Source organism: Mustela erminea, chromosome 1 (genome assembly GCF_009829155.1).
Source record: "Mustela erminea isolate mMusErm1 chromosome 1, mMusErm1.Pri, whole genome shotgun sequence".
NCBI lineage: Eukaryota > Metazoa > Chordata > Mammalia > Carnivora > Mustelidae > Mustela > Mustela erminea.
The window spans coordinates 59112288-59129581 of record NC_045614.1 but is presented as its reverse complement, the minus strand read 5'-3'; the positions used below and the strand labels follow the sequence as shown (position 1 = coordinate 59129581).

Below are 17294 nucleotides of genomic sequence, written 5' to 3'. Positions count from 1 at the left end.
GACCCAAATAAATAAAATCATGAATGAAAGAGGAGAGATCACAACTAACACCAAAGAAATACAAACTATTATAAGAACATACTATGAGCAACTCTACGCCAATAAATTTGACAATCTGGAAGAAATGGATGCATTCCTAGAAACATATAAACTACCACAACTGAACCAGGAAGAAATAGAAAGCCTGAACAGACCCATAACCAGTAAGGAGATTGAAACAGTCATTAAAAATCTCCAAACAAACAAAAGCCCAGGGCCAGACAGCTTCCCGGGGGAATTCTACCAAACATTTAAAGAAGAACTAATTCCTATTCTCCTGAAACTGTTCCAAAAAATAGAAATGGAAGGAAAACTTCCAAACTCATTTTATGAGGCCAGCATCACCTTGATCCCAAAACCAGACAAGGATCCCACCAAAAAAGAGAGCTATAGACCGATATCCTTGATGAACACAGATGCAAAAATACTCAACAAAATACTAGCCAATAGGATTCAACAGTACATTAAAAAGATTATTCACCACGACCAAGTGGGATTTATTCCAGGGCTGCAAGGTTGGTTCAACATCCGCAAATCAGTCAATGTGATACAACACATCAATAAAAGAAAGAACAAGAACCATATGATACTCTCAATAGATGCTGAAAAAGCATTTGACAAAGTACAGCATCCCTTCCTGATCAAAACTCTTCAAAATGTAGGGATAGAGGGCACATACCTCAATATCATCAAAGCCATCTATGAAAAACCCACCGCAAATATCATTCTCAATGGAGAAAAACTGAAAGCTTTTCCGCTAAGGTCAGAACACGGCAGGGATGTCCATTATCACCACTGCTATTCAACATAGTACTAGAGGTCCTAGCCTCAGCAATCAGACAACAAAAGGAAATTAAAGGCATCCAAATCGGCAAAGAAGAAGTCAAATTATCACTCTTCGCAGATGATATGATACTATATGTGGAAAACCCAAAAGACTCCACTCCAAAACTGCTAGAACTTATACAGGAATTCAGTAAAGTGTCAGGATATAAAATCAATGCACAGAAATCAGTTGCATTTCTCTACACCAACAGCAAGACAGAAGAAAGAGAAATTAAGGAGTCAATCCCATTTACAATTGCACCCAAAACCATAAGATACCTAGGAATAAACCTAACCAAAGAGACACAGAATCTATACTCAGAAAACTATAAAGTACTCATGAAAGAAATTGAGGAAGACACAAAGAAATGGAAAAATGTTCCATGCTCCTGGATTGGAAGAATAAATATTGTGAAAATGTCTATGCTACCTAAAGCAATCTACACATTTAATGCAATTCCTATCAAAGTACCATCCATCTTTTTCAAAGAAATGGAACAAATAATTCTAAAATTTATATGGAACCAGAAAAGACCTCGAATAGCCAAAGGGATATTGAAAAAGAAAGCCAACGTTGGTGGCATCACAATTCCGGACTTCAAGCTCTATTACAAAGCTGTCGTCATCAAGACAGCATGGTACTGGCACAAAAACAGACACATAGATCAATGGAACAGAATAGAGAGCCCAGAAATAGACCCTCAACTCTATGGTCAACTAATCTTCGACAAAGCAGGAAAGAATGTCCAATGGCAAAAAGACAGCCTCTTCAATAAATGGTGCTGGGAAAATTGGACAGCCACATGCAGAAAAATGAAATTGGACCATTTCCTTACACCACACACAAAAATAGACTCAAAATGGATGAAGGACCTCAATGTGCGAAAGGAATCCATCAAAATCCTTGAGGAGAACACAGGCAGCAACCTCTTTGACCTCAACCGCAGCAACATCTTCCTAGGAACAACGCAAAAGGCAAGGGAAGCAGGGGCAAAAATGAACTATTGGGATTTCATCAAGATCAAAAGCTTTTGCACAGCAAAGGAAACAGTTAACAAAATCAAAAGACAACTGACAGAATGGGAGAAGATATTTGCAAATGACATATCAGATAAAGGACTAGTGTCCAGAATCTATAAAGAACTTAGCAAACTCAACACCCAAAGAACAAATAATCCAATCAAGAAATGGGCAGAGGACATGAACAGACATTTCTGCAAAGAAGACATCCAGATGGCCAACAGACACATGAAAAAGTGCTCCATATCACTCGGCATCAGGGAAATACAAATCAAAACCACAATGAGATATCACCTCACACCAGTCAGAATGGCTAAAATAAACAAGTCAGGAAATGACAGATGCTGGCGAGGATGCGGAGAAAGGGGAACCCTCCTACACTGTTGGTGGGAATGCAAGCTGGTGCAGCCACTCTGGAAAACAGCATGGAGGTTCCTCAAAATGTTGAAAATAGAACTGCCCTATGACCCAGCAATTGCACTATTGGGTATTTACCCTAAGGATACAAACGTAGTGATCCAAAGGGGCACATGCACCCGAATGTTTATAGCAGCAATGTCCACAATAGCCAAACTATGGAAAGAACCTAGATGTCCATCAACAGATGAATGGATCAAGAAGATGTGGTATATATACACAATGGAATACTATGCAGCCATCAAAAGAAATGAAATGTTGCCATTTGCAACAACATGGATGGAACTAGAGCGTATCATGCTTAGCGAAATAAGTCAAGCAGAGAAAGACAACTATCATATGATCTCCCTGATATGAGGAAGTGGTGATGCAACATGGGGGCTTAAGTGGGTAGGAGAAGAATAAATGAAACAAGATGGGATTGGGAGGGAGACAAACCATAAGTGACTCTTGATCTCACAAAACAAACTGAGGGTTGCTGTGGGGAGGGGGTTTGGGAGAAGGGGGTGGGATTATGGACATTGGGGAGGGTATGTGCTTTGGTGAGTGCTGTGAAGTGTGTAAACCTGGTGATTCACAGACCTGTACCCCTGGGGATAAAAATATATGTTTATAAAAAATTAAAAATTAATTAAAAAAAAATAAAAAAGGGAGAGAGTGCTGAGATGGGGGGCAGGGTAGGAGTGAGTTAGTAACATACTAACACTTTTATTTAAAAGAGTAAAAGGAGAGGGAGGGAGAGACAGCACTCAATCTGTAAAGATCCAGAATGGAGTCTAGATGCCTGCAGGTTGGTGGGTCTGAAAGCGTGCCTCGAGGAACTGTCTTGTCAGGTGATAAGGCTGAAGAGAAGCTTAGGAAGCTGGCGGGGAGAGAGACACTATAACATAGGTCTTCAAAGTTACTCGTTATCCCTTGAAACCTGAGAAGAGCATACCAACCAGCAGAAGGAAACGAGATGCACCCGCCGGGAAGGGAGCAGAGAGCAAAGCAGCAACAGGATGCATTGGATAGAAACCAGGACGACCGATGACGGGACTGAGCCCTGAAAACGATGAGGAGAAATGCAAACCGACTTCAGGTCATTAAAAAACCCTGACTCAGCAACGCCTCTTAAGGGGGAATATACTCAACATAGGGATTCAGAAAGGAAGGGCGCGAAGGTACAACTACGGAGTGAGCAAATGCAAAATGGAACTGAATTTGAGGCGATCGGATCTACAGCAGATAGAATTTACACAAGGAGAACTGTCATACATGAGAAAGGGAGAGGATTACATTCAGGTGAAAGAGACAATAGAGCAAGGGCTTGCCAAGGTGGTAAACACAGGTGTGCCTCTGGAGACCACAGGTGTCAGGAACTGTCCTCCCCCAGCAGAGCACCATGGGAAACAATAACAACAACAACAACAAACAAACATGGCCCCCAGCTCATCAGCAAAGGCCAATGGAGAGCCCAGATTTCTACCCTTGCCTAGCTATAAAGAGGTGCCCTGCCTGGGCGTAGCAAGGTCATATCCATGAAGGCCTAGAGAGAGCCTAACCTGCTCCCACCCTGGGGGGCGGGGGAGCAAGGCACCTTTGTCAAGAATGACCAGATAGGGAACCTGGACCTCCTTCCACACCTGGCCGTTATAAGGTGATTCCCCTTTCCACTAGCGGCCTGGTTTCAGAGGAGGCCAGCTAAAACAGAAGCTTTAAATTATGACCAGAGTCTCAGCATAATCCCAAATATCCAGGATATAACCGAAAATTACTTGTCATGTTAAGAACAAGAATCTCCATCTCAATGAAAAAATTTGATCAACAGGCTGAACACAAGAAGACATTACCTGACCCTTGGAAGCCACCATCCGAAGAGATGCTTTTATCATTGTTAGGACTCAGTCCTGTCTTTGCTCTTCCTGGTTTCCATTTAATGTATCTTGTTGCAGTTAGAGCAATTAAAAACACCCTTGAAACAGAAATAGAAAAGTATCAGCAAAGAAATAGAAGATATAAAAAAGAACCAAATGGGAATTTTGGAACTCAAAAATAACTGAAATTTTAAAAAAGAAACCTCGGTGGATGGGCTCAAATTAGAACAGAGAGAACAGAGGAAAGAGTTAATAAACTCCAAGACAGAACGGTAAAAATGACATGGTCTGAACAGTGAGGGAAGAAAAATGTGCAGAATCTTAGGGACAGGTGGATCTATAACAAAAGATCTAACATTTTAGGTCACTGAAGGCCCAGTAGAGGAGAGAGAGGGTAGAGCTTAAAAAGGAGTCAAAATAATAGCAGGAAATTCCCCAAATTTGGCAGAAGACAGAAACCTACAGATTCAAGAAAATGAGTGATTCCAAATGAAGTAAGTTAAAAAAAAATCCATACCAAGATACGTCATAGTCCAACTACTGAAAAACAAAGATAAAAAAAAGTCTTGAAGGCAGTGAAAGAGAAAAGACATCTAATCTGTAAGAGGAAAACAATTCAAATGATGTGTATTTCATTAAAAGTCTATATAGAGGGGCACCTGGGTGGCTCAGTGGGTTAAAGCCTCTGCCTTCAGCTCAGGTCATGATCTCAGGGTCCTGGGATCGAGCCCCACATCGGGCTCTCTGCTCAGCAGGGATCCTGCTCCCCCCCCCCCCCGCCTCTCTGCCTACTTGTGATCTCTCTCTCTCTCTGTCAAATGAATAAATAAAATATTTTTTAAAAAAGTTTATATAGAGAGATACACTTAGGGATGCCTGGGTGGCACAGTCAGTTAAGAGTCTGACTAGTTGATTTCAGCTCAGGTCATGATCTCAGGATTATGAGATTGAGCCCATGTTGGGCTCCTCGCTGGGCATGGAGTCTGCATGACAGTCTCTCTCTCCCTCTTCCCCTCCCCTCAGCCCCCACTGGCAAGTGCTCTCTCTCTCTTCTTCTCCCCCCCCCTCTCTTTCTGAGAGAGAGAGAGAGAGAGATACAATCAAAAACACTACAGATAAATGTTCAAGCAACCCTTGGGAAGGCAGGCAAAAGAAAACAAATGAAAAACAGAGGGAACAAGTAGTAAACTGAAAACGAAATTGCAGATTTAAGCTCTAACATAGCAATAATGACATTAAATGCTAATAGCTTCACATACGGTATGATTATATTTATACAACATTCTTGAAATGCTGGAAGTATAGAGACAGAGAATGTACTAACAGTTGCCAGGAGTCAGGGATGGTGGTGCGGGGGTGGGCAGGGAAGGGCTAGGACAAGAGTGCCTACAGGTACAGAAATGCAAACTGTGTTTTGTATGGTGTGGGGGTGAAGAGTTAGGACAAGAGTGATCTTTGTCATGACAGTAGTTCTGTGTCTTGATTGAGGTGGTGGTTTCAGAAAGCCACATGTGTGACACGCTCACATGGAACTATATCCACATGTCCCCAATCTCAGTCGCCCGTTTGCTGTTGCTCTGGGGTAAGGCAAGGTGCAGCCATAGGGGAAAATGGGTGAACGGTGCATGGACCTCCCTGTAAAGCCTTTGCAACTTCCTGGAAACCTATAATCTCACGATTAAAAAAAAATTAAAGATTATAAGTTACACGTATTTTAAAAGGTCAATACATTTGTAAATGAAGGAGAAATTATCTGTCTCTCACCATGTCGATACTTGGGTACGCCTTCCCAGAAGATGTGATGGCATCAGATATCGAACTATGATCAAGAAGTCAGGATCTGAGAAATAATATCAGAGCCATTTCCATTTAAAGAAAGACAGGAAAATGAGAGGGGAGGTCACAGTCACTAGGGTAGAGTACACATTAAAATGATGCAAACATGCTTTGCGTCTCTGAAAAATGAGTTCATTTCCAGGCTTCAATAACTATCCTTGGTTTCTCACCTCTTCCAGGGGGACAAGTGAAGGACAGGGAAATCAAGGGCAGTCCGATGGGAGGGACACCTGCACAGTGTAAATCACTTAGCTTCTGCAGTCCACCCATGAGAAGTCAGTAACACTATTCCAACACATCAGAAAAGCCCAGAATATTTCTGAGAATCCATGCAACATCCCACACCACTGGAAAGGACACCTAGCTCTCCTGGGGGCACTGCTCCCCTGAAGTTCCTTCCAGCATCTTCCTTCATGTGCCCATAGGTGCCTCTTCTCCTCACGGCTCATTCCACGCCACTGTCCTTTGAGGGTCACATAAGACTACGTGGCTGGGACTCCGTCTGGCCACGGTCCTCTCTCCTTTTGTCTTAGGATTCAGCAGGGGACCTAGCAGCTCTCCTCCCCTCTTTTCCTGCCCTATTTCTTTGTAATTCCCACATTTGCACGGATGGACCTTCCAGCCAGCTCTGTTCTCTGTCCTTCTCAGTGCCAGTCATCTCTTCCTTACCCCAATCACCCATTCCCACGGCCCAACCCAGATCTAGTCATTTGTCTAAGTACACCCAGTGCTCAATAAATGGAGAGTATTTCCTTTTCCAACCAGTAACTCCCATCTTCCCAGGTCATTTTTTTCATCCAAGGGTGGAGGGCCCTACTAGGACCTTCAGCAGAGCAATTTTGAGCCATAAACTAAATGTACACACAGCTCAGTGAGTGGATTCTAAACATTGTGTGGCCTGTTAAAGAGCAAAGAAACTTGAGTTAATATAATAGGTCATTTGTGTAATTTCTCAACACAAGCAAACAAGACTTACTTTACAAGGCTACATGCATGCATATTGGAGGAACTGCTTCAAATAGACTATGGTGTTGGCCCATGACAAAGGCAGGGGAGAGGAAAGGGTGCAGATAGCAGGGTTGAAGGGCAACGGAGAAAGAAAATAAAAGTGAAAAGAGATAACAAGTGGAGGGGTCTTACCTGGCCAAAAAGAGTGTGCTGTGCTAAAGAACAGTGAGCATCTTACGTCTGAGATCCTTCAGAACGTTAGAAGTCAGACCTAAGAATCTGGGCAGACCCACGGCTCATTCGGCCTCATGCAATACCTCTCCCTTGGTTGGGGCCGGCAACAGGAGGATTGACTGATTAGCCCTGGAAGAGGTGGTGGCAGGCCCTGCAGGGTAGCTGAGGGGAGCGGGGACAGAAGGGATCAGGCTGAGGGTCTGCAGTGGGAGAAGGAGACAGAGGGCAGGGTTCTGGGCTGAAGGGAGGTGCAGGTACACAAACGTTGAACCTGGAAGCCCCTTCTGATGGAAGGGCTTGGCACCTCTCCAAGGGAGGAGTCCCTCTGGACAGCAGAGGGAGGCGGAGCCTGCGGGAATCTACCATTCCACCTGGGGACAGTGGCCAGAGACATCCCCACTCCAAGCTGGAGGTTCAGAGCAGTATGGGGGCAGGGGGTCCCATGGGGTAAGGAAATACACTGGAAGTCATGGTGTCCAGGTGCTAGATCAAAGCTGGAGAAGTTCCAAGGCCAGACTGAAGGCACTGGGGCAGCTGGAGGGGGAAGCCCCATCCAGACAGGACTGCCCAGGGGTACCCATGTGTAACTCCAAGGGGGCTGGGTACCTGATGCAGGGGTTACAGGGGGTTTGTGTGCTGGTGTCACATAGGCATGGAAGCTTCCCGTCTTCCCTGGAGGCAGCTGGAGGCACGTGGATTTCCTCTGGGGGCTGGGAGGCGGGGGCACGTGTTTCTGCATAGCTTGTTCCCCTGCATAGCGGCTGCCCCTATTGTGGACGGGACCCTTTCTGTTCCTCTGCAAGCCCAGTTACATGGGGCTGGCTTGCCGTCCTGGCTCCCCTCCTGTGGGGTGGACAGAGGCTGGAGGAGAAAGAAGAGGAGCAGGGAGGGGTATGTGGCAAGCCTGGGGAGGGGCCAGGGGCGTCAGGAGAGGGCCAACCACACAAACAAGTATCAGATAGAGTTAGGGCTAGGGGAGTATGTAGTATTTCTTTGAGGTAAGTTGTTCTTTCCTACCCTTATGAACCCCCTGCCCCCACCCCAGTGTAGAAAACAAGAACCTGAGAGGATTAATGGCCAGGCTCCAGAGGGACCTGGGTGGGTAGAAGGAAGAAAAAGACTAGACGAACTCCAAATCCACCCTACCCCACCCCAGCCTCGCAACAGTCAGGAACATAATGGAAATGGGCAGAATAAGGGGTTCTCCTTGGAAAGGGAGAAAGTACCCTTCCACTTTCTCAACACCCACCCCTCCCTGACCAGGCTCCCCCACCCTCGAGCCTTCCTCAGCAAGTCAGTAAGTGATAAGCAGAAGTGTGCCAAGGTCAGGGCCATAGTTCAGAAATGCACCCCTGAAGGTAGAGACCGGCCTGGAAGAGCTTTGGCCCAGAGGGATGAAGAAAAGGAGGGGTCATAGCAGCAACTTAGGGGAAAGGCAAACCTCTTAAAACTAGGGGAATGCTGTGGGCAGGGAGAGAATCAGGGGGCTTCAGCTATGTTTAGGAGTCCACGCTGGAGTCCTTAGCAAGCAAGTGTTGAAGGAAGAGTCCAGAATGGAGCCTGGGTAGAGATGGACCCACAGACACTCCAAGAACAAGGGGAAGACAATGAACCTGGGAAGGACAGCTAGTTCTGTGTGAGTCAGTTAACTTTCTTCCACATTTCCCAGGGAAGCTGATTGCATTTAAGACCTCAGTTCTTCCCTCTCCCTGTAGCCCCACCCCAGGTGACCCACTCAGGCTCCAGGATCAAGGGACACAGGCAAGTATAATGTGATCAGAGGTTTCAGATGGGTTCTTTCAGTCTGGGCAGAGCCTCTGTGATTGCCCTGAGAACATGCTGAGGGAGGTAAGAGAATGAGCACAAGAGCTAAGACACCCCACTGGTTATGGGTCAGCCCTGAGCCCATGGACCTGCAGATGTGTGTGAGCCCAGGAGAGGTGGATTCAGTCCCACTGAATCTTGGGTGACGTAGCCTGGGATCTGGGGCTGAGTACACTCTCCAGCCAATTCTCACGCACACTAACCACTGGGAAGAACTGGGCTACCTGAACGGCAGGGCCTGCCGGACCCCAGCTGGGAGCAGAGCAGAGGTGAGCAGAACCTGGTTGGTTTGTAAGCTAGGAGACATTTGCTGTGTGCTACACAGGAGGAGCTGTGTTGTTCTTGTCCCACATCATTATTTTGCAATAGATGACTGACACACTTTGCCCCACTCCTACCTTCCTCAGAATAAATTCCAAGGGCTACAGTAAGGAAAAGTCAGAGGATAAAGAAACAGGGTGTTCTATACTGTTCCCTTCTCCCCAGGACACATTCTGAGGGACCAGCCAGCAGGACAAACTGGAGGAAAGAGGACAGCTGTGGTCACCTCCACCCCCCAGTAGAGCAGGAAGGACATGAAGGCAGTCATGAGAGGGGTGCAGACACAGGGCCCAGCAGAGGGAGCAATCGGCTGTCCTCTAGGCAGCGGAGATGTGCTGGGATTCAACATGCACACCTGAAGACGTGACACTGGGATGTAGAACAGAATTAGACTATGAACAGGAGCCAGGTGAGAATGCAGGTGTTTAAATAGACGTGTGCATGGACACCAGAGGCAATAAAGCCTGGCGATGAGAGCAGAGGGGCCCAGCAGGAAATGGGCCAGATAAACCCACACCATGCTTTGTACCTGTAGGCCTCAGTGCCCACCTGGCCTGGATTCAGCCCTACTGCACAGAGGATAAGGAAGCTTGGACCACCCAAGAAAAATTCTCCCTGTCAAGTAAAATTGGGGCAGATAGAAATGATGCCTGGTGATGGGGGGTGGGGAATAGAAGTTCTCACTATTGAATAAGAAGATTCAAGTTCATTGAGAAATGCGGGAAAACCCAAAACAAAAGCCATTTGTGGGTTGAAAAAAGTGCTTGTGTATTGGAAAATAGATATTCTTAAAATGTCCATACTATGTACCACAATCTGCAAATTTAATGCAAGCCCTAGAAAAATTCCAATGGCATTTTTCAGAGAATAAAAAATCCTAAATTTTCATGGAAACACAAAAAAGCCAAATAGACAAAGCAAATTTGAGAAAGAACAAAGCTGGAGGCATCACACTCCCTGATTTCAAACTGTATTATCAAGCTACATTAATCAAAATAGTACAGTATTGGAATAAAAGCAGACACATAGATCCATGGAATAGAGAGCCTAGGAATAAGCCCATGCACTGATAGTCAATTAATTTACAACAAAGGGGTCAAGAACATACAATGGGGGTAGGGACAGTCTCTTCAATAAATAGTACTGGGAAAACAGGACAGCCACATACTAAAGAATGAAACTAAACCACTATCTTACGTCACATACAAACAAAAATTAACTCCAAGTGGATAATAGACTTAACTACCGTATGATCCAGCAATTCCACTTCTGGGGGTTTATCCAAGGGAAACAAAGAAATTGACTCAAAATGACATCTGTACTCCCATGTTCACCGCCATGTTGTTTACAATAGTCAAGATATGGAAGAAGCCACTGATGGATGAATGGATAAAGATGTGGCATGTGTATACACACACACACACACACACACACACACACACACACACAGGAACCTTATTCAGGCATAAAAAAGAATAAAATCTTAAAAAACAAAAGAATAAAATCTTGCCATTTGCAATAACATGGATAGATTTTGAGGTTATGACGCTAAGTGAAAAAAGCCCGAGAAAGAAAAAATACTGTATGATCTCACTTCTGTGCAGAATCTAAAAACCACACCAAACAAAGCCAAGCTCACAGAAACAGGGAACAGACTGGTGGATGCCAGAGGCAGAGTGGGGGGTGGGGTCGTAAAATGGAGGAAGGGGGCCAAAAGGTACACATTTCCAGTTATAAAATTAGTAAGTCTTAGGGATGAACTGTAAAGCATGGTGACGATAGTTATTGCCACTGCAATTCAAAACAAAAAACGTCACAGAGGTGGGATAGGAAAGGAGAGGTCAACAGCTTCTAAAAAGGTGTTGAAGTAAATGCAACTGAAAGGAATGGGCTGCGCAGCAGGTGGAAAGTATATATTTGCTAGTGCCCTCTCCCCATCCCCACTTAGACAAGGATAAAGGGTCTCAGAAAGGCATCCGTCTGCAAGAACAAGGACCACAAGAGAGGAGACAGGAACGAGGGGTGGGAAGTGAGAAAGCAGGAGGCCACGCAGTCTCTGAACCCCAAGCGGCAGAGGAAGACAAGGAGCTGAGTCCTAAGCCACAAGGCCACTGGAGAGCCTCAGAGAGGATCTCAAGTTTCTGGCATCGGGTGAAGTTGGAGGTGGTGTGGAAGTGGAATAAGGTAGGGGCTGAAGCAGAAGATCAGTTATGTCTTCGAAGACTCTCTCTGGCAGGTAGCTGGAACAGAGATACCTCTCTCTCCCCAAGCAGAGGAGACTGGATTTTCTTCTCTGCACTGAAAAGGAAGCAGAGTTGGGTAGTAAACAGATGTTTGCATTCTTCCCAGACTCCAACTCTCACCTTCTTTCAGTTCTCTGCATGCTACCCTTTCCCCTTGGGGCAGGAGAATGGAAGAGCCTTCTCTGGAAACCATGCCCAGGCCAAAAGGAAAAATCCAAAGGTAGTAATGCTAGTTGTCCCTCAAAGACAAGGTCCAGCCATCACCCGAAGCCTACTCACAGTCTCAGGACTTCTGGCCCACTCTCTGGTGCCCACTCCTAACTGTAAGCCAGCAACCAAGTTTCAATAGGCTTCAGAGAAAAGCCAGTCACACACAAGATATTATTTGTTATGTATTATAATGTCAGATATCTCTGCTACCTCAAAGACTAAGAACTAAAGCATGAGAGTCAGACATCAAAGACAACGTAGAGGGGGAAAAGAAACTCAGAAAAGTAATCTCCTCAGAGAGGTAAGACTGTTTTCTTAAAATATAAACAGGATGCTATTTAAAAAAAAAAAAACAAAACTCTCAGAGCAAGAAGCTTGCAAATTAAATAGGCTAGCTAAAATGAAAAGCAGAAGGGCTGGAAGATAAAGTGAGAGAAGTCTCCCCAGAACACTGAGCAAAATTATAAAAGTGCAGAATGGGAGAGAAAGTAAGAAAATGAAAGGGTCACTGGAGATCTAACATCTGAATGACAGGGATTCTAGAAACAGAATAGAAACTGGAAGAGAGTTTATCAAAGACACGAATCAAGAAAATTTCCCAGAACCTGAAGGATAGTTTTGTAGAGGGCCTGGGACCCACCAAGGATCCAGCAAATAGATGAAAACAGACCTACACCAAGTAACGATCGAGGAATTTCAGGATGGTGGGGACAAAGAAAACCCTACAGTCCCCAGAGAAAACAAATACAAAGGTTTTGGAACTAGAACGGCTTCACGCTCCAATACAGGTCCTGAAGCCTGGAAGGAAAGAGAGCAGTGCTTTCAAAATTCTAACGGGAAGTTTTTTTCTAGCTTAGAGTTTTAAACCTAGGCAAAATGTAGATGGTGGGGATGCAGTCACTATACTCCAAGACACACAAGAGGTCAAAGTTTATCTCCAAGGCCGCCTTTCTCAGAAAGTGGCTGGAGGATGGGCCACAGCAAAATCAGGGAGTCAACTGTGAGAGACAACCAGGAAAACAGAGAGGTCCCCCGAGGACAGCTGGGAGCCAGGCCAGTCTAGAAGATTCCTGGAGCAAATGCTTCAGGAAGGTAAGATCGATCGGGAGAAGCCCTGACGTGGGAGAACACATTGAGGAGATGAGGGGGGCAGGGCAGGACAGGCAGAAACAGCTACCCCTAGCCAGCCTAGAACTGAAAATCCAAGTGCTAGCTTGTTCTGAGGAAATACAGACATAGGTATCAAAATAATTAGCTAAAAGAGTTGCAAGGAATTGTCCCTAGGAAAGAGGGAATGATGGGGAAGATTCCTTTCCACATAAACTCCGTAAGACTATTTGCTTCTAAGTTAAATGTATGAAATAGATTATCAGGAAGAGTCAAACAGAAGAGGAGGCTCTCATTTTTCACCATCAGACTGGGCAAGGTTTATAAGGTTGATTTAAAGTACTATCTTTAGGAGATAGTACTGAGTGTTGGGGAAGAAGTGGGAAAACTGGTCTAATTCTTTCCTGGTGGGAGCAAAAGGGACATGATCTTTTTACAGGGCAATTTTGTATGTGACAACTCCCTGCCCCACCCGGGCAAGCTGCTTCTCTCCCTTAGCCGTGCATCATGAGTTGGGAAGAGGAAGCTGTGTGTAGCGGGGAGCCTCCCCTACAATGGCACTCCAGGGTGTGGGCGGGGCAAAGATCTGGGGGCTGGCGTCTGCCCCCAGGCAGACAGAAAGGCGGGAGCGCTCTGGGATAGGAGAGTCTTGGGCTCCTCTCCTCCCTGATGCAGTAGCCACCATGGGCTCTAACTGTGAGCAAGTCAGAAACACGGAGGGGGCGGGGGCGGTTAGGTAGGAGAGCCGTTGGGGAGGGTGAGGAAGAGCTTTGTTTAAAGACTGAGGAGGAGGGTTGTTTACATGACAGAGATAAAGAGCCAATTAGAGGGGCAGAGCAGGAGGGTGTTGGAAGAGAAGGGACTGATGGGAGTGCCCTGGATGCTGAGGAAGGGAGGGAGGATTCACAAGATTAGCCTTGCGCGGGACAAGATAAAGCGGGAAAGGACCCACTTTCACCAGAAAAAAAGCTGCTCTCTCTCTCCCCTGCAGAAGTCCCAGAACCCACACACACCTGGTTTATTTAGTGCTGAAGCGCTCCCCGAGGAGAAGCCTGCGGTCTTGGGAGTGCAGTCATCCCAGGCCGGGCAGCACACCAACCTCCTCACAGAGCAGCTAGAAGCAAAGCCACCCCTGCCTGCTGCTTGTGGTTTTCCAGCCACCAGGGTGTTGGCCCTGCACCTGGTGCTCTTACAGAAGGCAAGTGTGCCACAGCTTGTCACGTGAGCAGCGCAGTCAGGCCACCTGATTTGACTCTAAGGGAAATGATAGCCTCAGTCACTGTGGAATGGTGCCTGCACAGGGCTCAGTCCCAAGCAAGAAGCTGGTTGGACTGATCCACTAAACTGTTTATCCTAGAGATAAGGAGCAGACAGGATTGCACTGGATGCTGACAAGGAGGGAGTCTAGAGGGTGCAATTGACCTAGTTATCAGAGGTCAAGGAAAGATGACCGAACTGTGGATTTTGAGCCGGGCCTCAAGAGAGAGTGAAAGTCAGCCGTGCTGGGTGGGGAGTAGGGGTCCTGTGCACGGAGGGAGGCCCAGCTGCCAAGGCCCCAGGGCAGGAGCAGACCCCTTCCAGGAGCCCACAGGGTCAGTGTGGCTGGCACCCAAGGCAAGGGAGCTGGAGGCGGCTGGCCAGGCTGGTGGCCCCACCTTCCAGGGACATGTGTGCCCAGATAAGGGAGCCATGGTGAAGTTGGGGTTAGGAGCAGAGATGAATGCAGGTTTGAATTTCAGAGCAACATACCTGGGTGCAGCCTGGGAGCCAGGTGGATGTTGGCATGGCCGGGAGGGCACTGTACAGTGTCCCTTGGGTTAAGGGGGGACAGGAGCGTGTAGGAAAAATGCACCATGAGAGTGGTCTACGTGAGAACACAGTTAAGACCCTCAGAGGTTATACCAATCCTCATAGCTCCCTGTTTTGAGTGTACCTGATTTGTGGTTTTCCCAGAAGTGTTAAAAATCTTTCACTATGATTGCAGATTTGCCAGCTTCTCTGTGTTTTTGTGGCTTTTGGATTTAACACGTTTGGAGGGCAATTATTTGTGTAGCACTTACCAGGCGTCAAGCACTGTCCAAATACAAACTCATTCAATCAATTCTAACAATAGGAGACTGGCGCAGAAAATTATACAATAAGGGCTTTGAGAAAGCGAATGAAAGTTTATTGATTAACAAGGAAAATTGTTCATGATATATTATGAAATAAAAAAGGTAAGTTATAGTGCAGTTTATACAAGTTGATCCCTTTTCTGGTGAATGATAGAAACATCTCTGTGCATAGGAAAATGGTCTGGAAGTTTGCATACCAAACTGATGACATAGATTATATTTGGGAGGTAGAATTACAGGTAATCATAACTTTCTTATTTCTGCTTGTATGCCTCTTCCGTTTCTCGATAACAAGGATCTATTAGTTTGGTAATTAAAAAATAAAATAAATCATTTGATGGGGCTCCTGCTATTCAAATTATAAACCTGAGAAATTGCATATAAATGGACTGAACATTCTCTCTAATGAAGAATAATGTGTTTAAACTAAAGACACCAAGAACTGGACTCACGGCTTTACGGGGAAGAATTAGAATCAGTCATACCCAGGTAAGGATGGAGGAGAAATCCATGGAGTAGAGATGGTCCCTTCACCCCAGGGGTCCTCAGACTTTGGTTAGCCTGTAGAGCTTGTTACAAAGCAGAGCGCCGAGACTGGGCCCCAGAATTTCTGATTCTGTGGGTATGGGGTGGGGTGGAGAGTTTGTATTTCTAGTAAGTTCCCTACTGCTTGTTTGAGAATCAGCTACACTTGGGAGCCCCAGGCCCAGCTGGAAGTTAATACAAAAATAATATGTTCATATGGTGTGGCTACTATACAGCTATTATTTCCAAGTTGGAAAGAGCCTGGCTCGTAAAACCATTTAGGCCCAGAGCTTTTGAGCACTGTTATTCAGACTTGATTTGTCATGCTATGGTCTACTCAAAGGCTTTTAGTTTTTGAGTCCAGTTTTGGCTAGTTGCATTTTTCTTTACAGTCTTCCATTACTCAGAGATCTGGAAATCTCTTAGCATTGTATTGAGCATAACAGACCCACAAATATTTACATATCCTACTGCCCCATTAGTTTGGGGTCACAGTTCTCCTGTATCTCAGCACTATCTGCCCGTCCCACCCCAGAATAGCTGCAACCAAAGGTCCCTCCAGGCCAGATGACTGTGCTCGGAGGTCACTTGGCCAACCATATTGGGAGTCTGGCTTGCATGTCCTATGACCTAATACAGAGGAACATTGAGCCTCTGGCCAGTATGGACATTTATGTCAGTCAGTCCTTCTCTGGAAGACTCAGGATGAAAGGTACTGGTCTGGCATAGATATATATTTTTTTAATTAAAAGGTTTATTTGCTGGAGTTTAACAAGTTTGCATGTATTTAGGTTTACATGTGTAATACAGAGTATATAAATGTAGTAGGTTACAAGCAAAGAATCCAGAATGGTTTTGGGGAAATCTACTAGCTTGTTCTTCATTTTTTCCCAAAAATGTTTAATTATAGTAAAATAAATATAACATAAAATTGATCATCTTAATCATTTTAAGTGTATGCTTCAGCAGCATTCACTGTGTTGGGCACTCATCACCAACATCCATCTCTAGAATGTCTTCACTTCCCAAACAAATTCTGTCCCTGTTAAACACTAACTCCTCATTCCGCTCCCCCAGTCTCGGGCACCCACCGTCCTACTCTCTATCTCTGTGAATTTGACTTCGGTACCTCACGTAAATGGAATCCTACAGTATGTGTCCTTTCATGACTGGCGTATCTCACTGAGCACCATGTCCTCAGGGTTCATCCATGTCGTAGCACGTGACAGACTTGCCTCCCTTCTTAAGGCTGACTAATATTCCATTGTTTGTAGAGACCCCATATTGCTTATCCATCCAGCTGTCAAAGGATGCTTGAGTTGCTTCCCCATGTTAGCTATTGTGAATAATGCTGCTTTGAACATGCAATTATTTCTTTGAGATCCTGCTTCTAGTCCTTTTGGGTAGGTATCCAGAAGTGGAATTGTTTTTCAAGGCACCTCCATACTGTCTCCCACAACAAAACTGCATCCTTCCACACCCCCACAGCAGTGTGCAAGCCTTCTGATTGCTCTACGTCATTGTCAACGCTTATTAGTGTCTGCTGTTTTGTTTTCTTTGTTCTACAGCAGCCATCCTAATGGGTGTGAGATAATCATTCATTGTGCGTTTGAAGTGCATTTCCCTAATGATTAGCGATGTTGAGCATCTTTTCATGTGCTTTTGGCCTTGTGTGTATCTTCATTGGAGAAATGTCTATTCAAGTCCTTTGTCCCTCTTAAAAATCATTTTTATTGTTTTGAATTATAGGAATTTTTAATATATTCTGGATAGTA

General features: G+C 45.4%; 1 long non-coding RNA gene across 1 annotated transcript in view; it reads right to left on the bottom strand.

The window, feature by feature from the left end:
- LOC116588113 overlaps positions 1–14077 on the bottom strand; it is a 44600-nt gene extending 30523 nt beyond the window's left edge. The window contains exons 1-4 of the long non-coding RNA XR_004284788.1: positions 13894–14077; positions 5922–5997; positions 5684–5821; positions 4134–4255 (exon numbers count right to left, since the gene is read on the bottom strand). This is a non-coding gene — a long non-coding RNA (uncharacterized LOC116588113). The remainder of the gene's footprint in view (positions 1–4133; positions 4256–5683; positions 5822–5921; positions 5998–13893) is intronic.
- Between the last annotated feature and the right edge of the window lie 3217 nt (positions 14078–17294).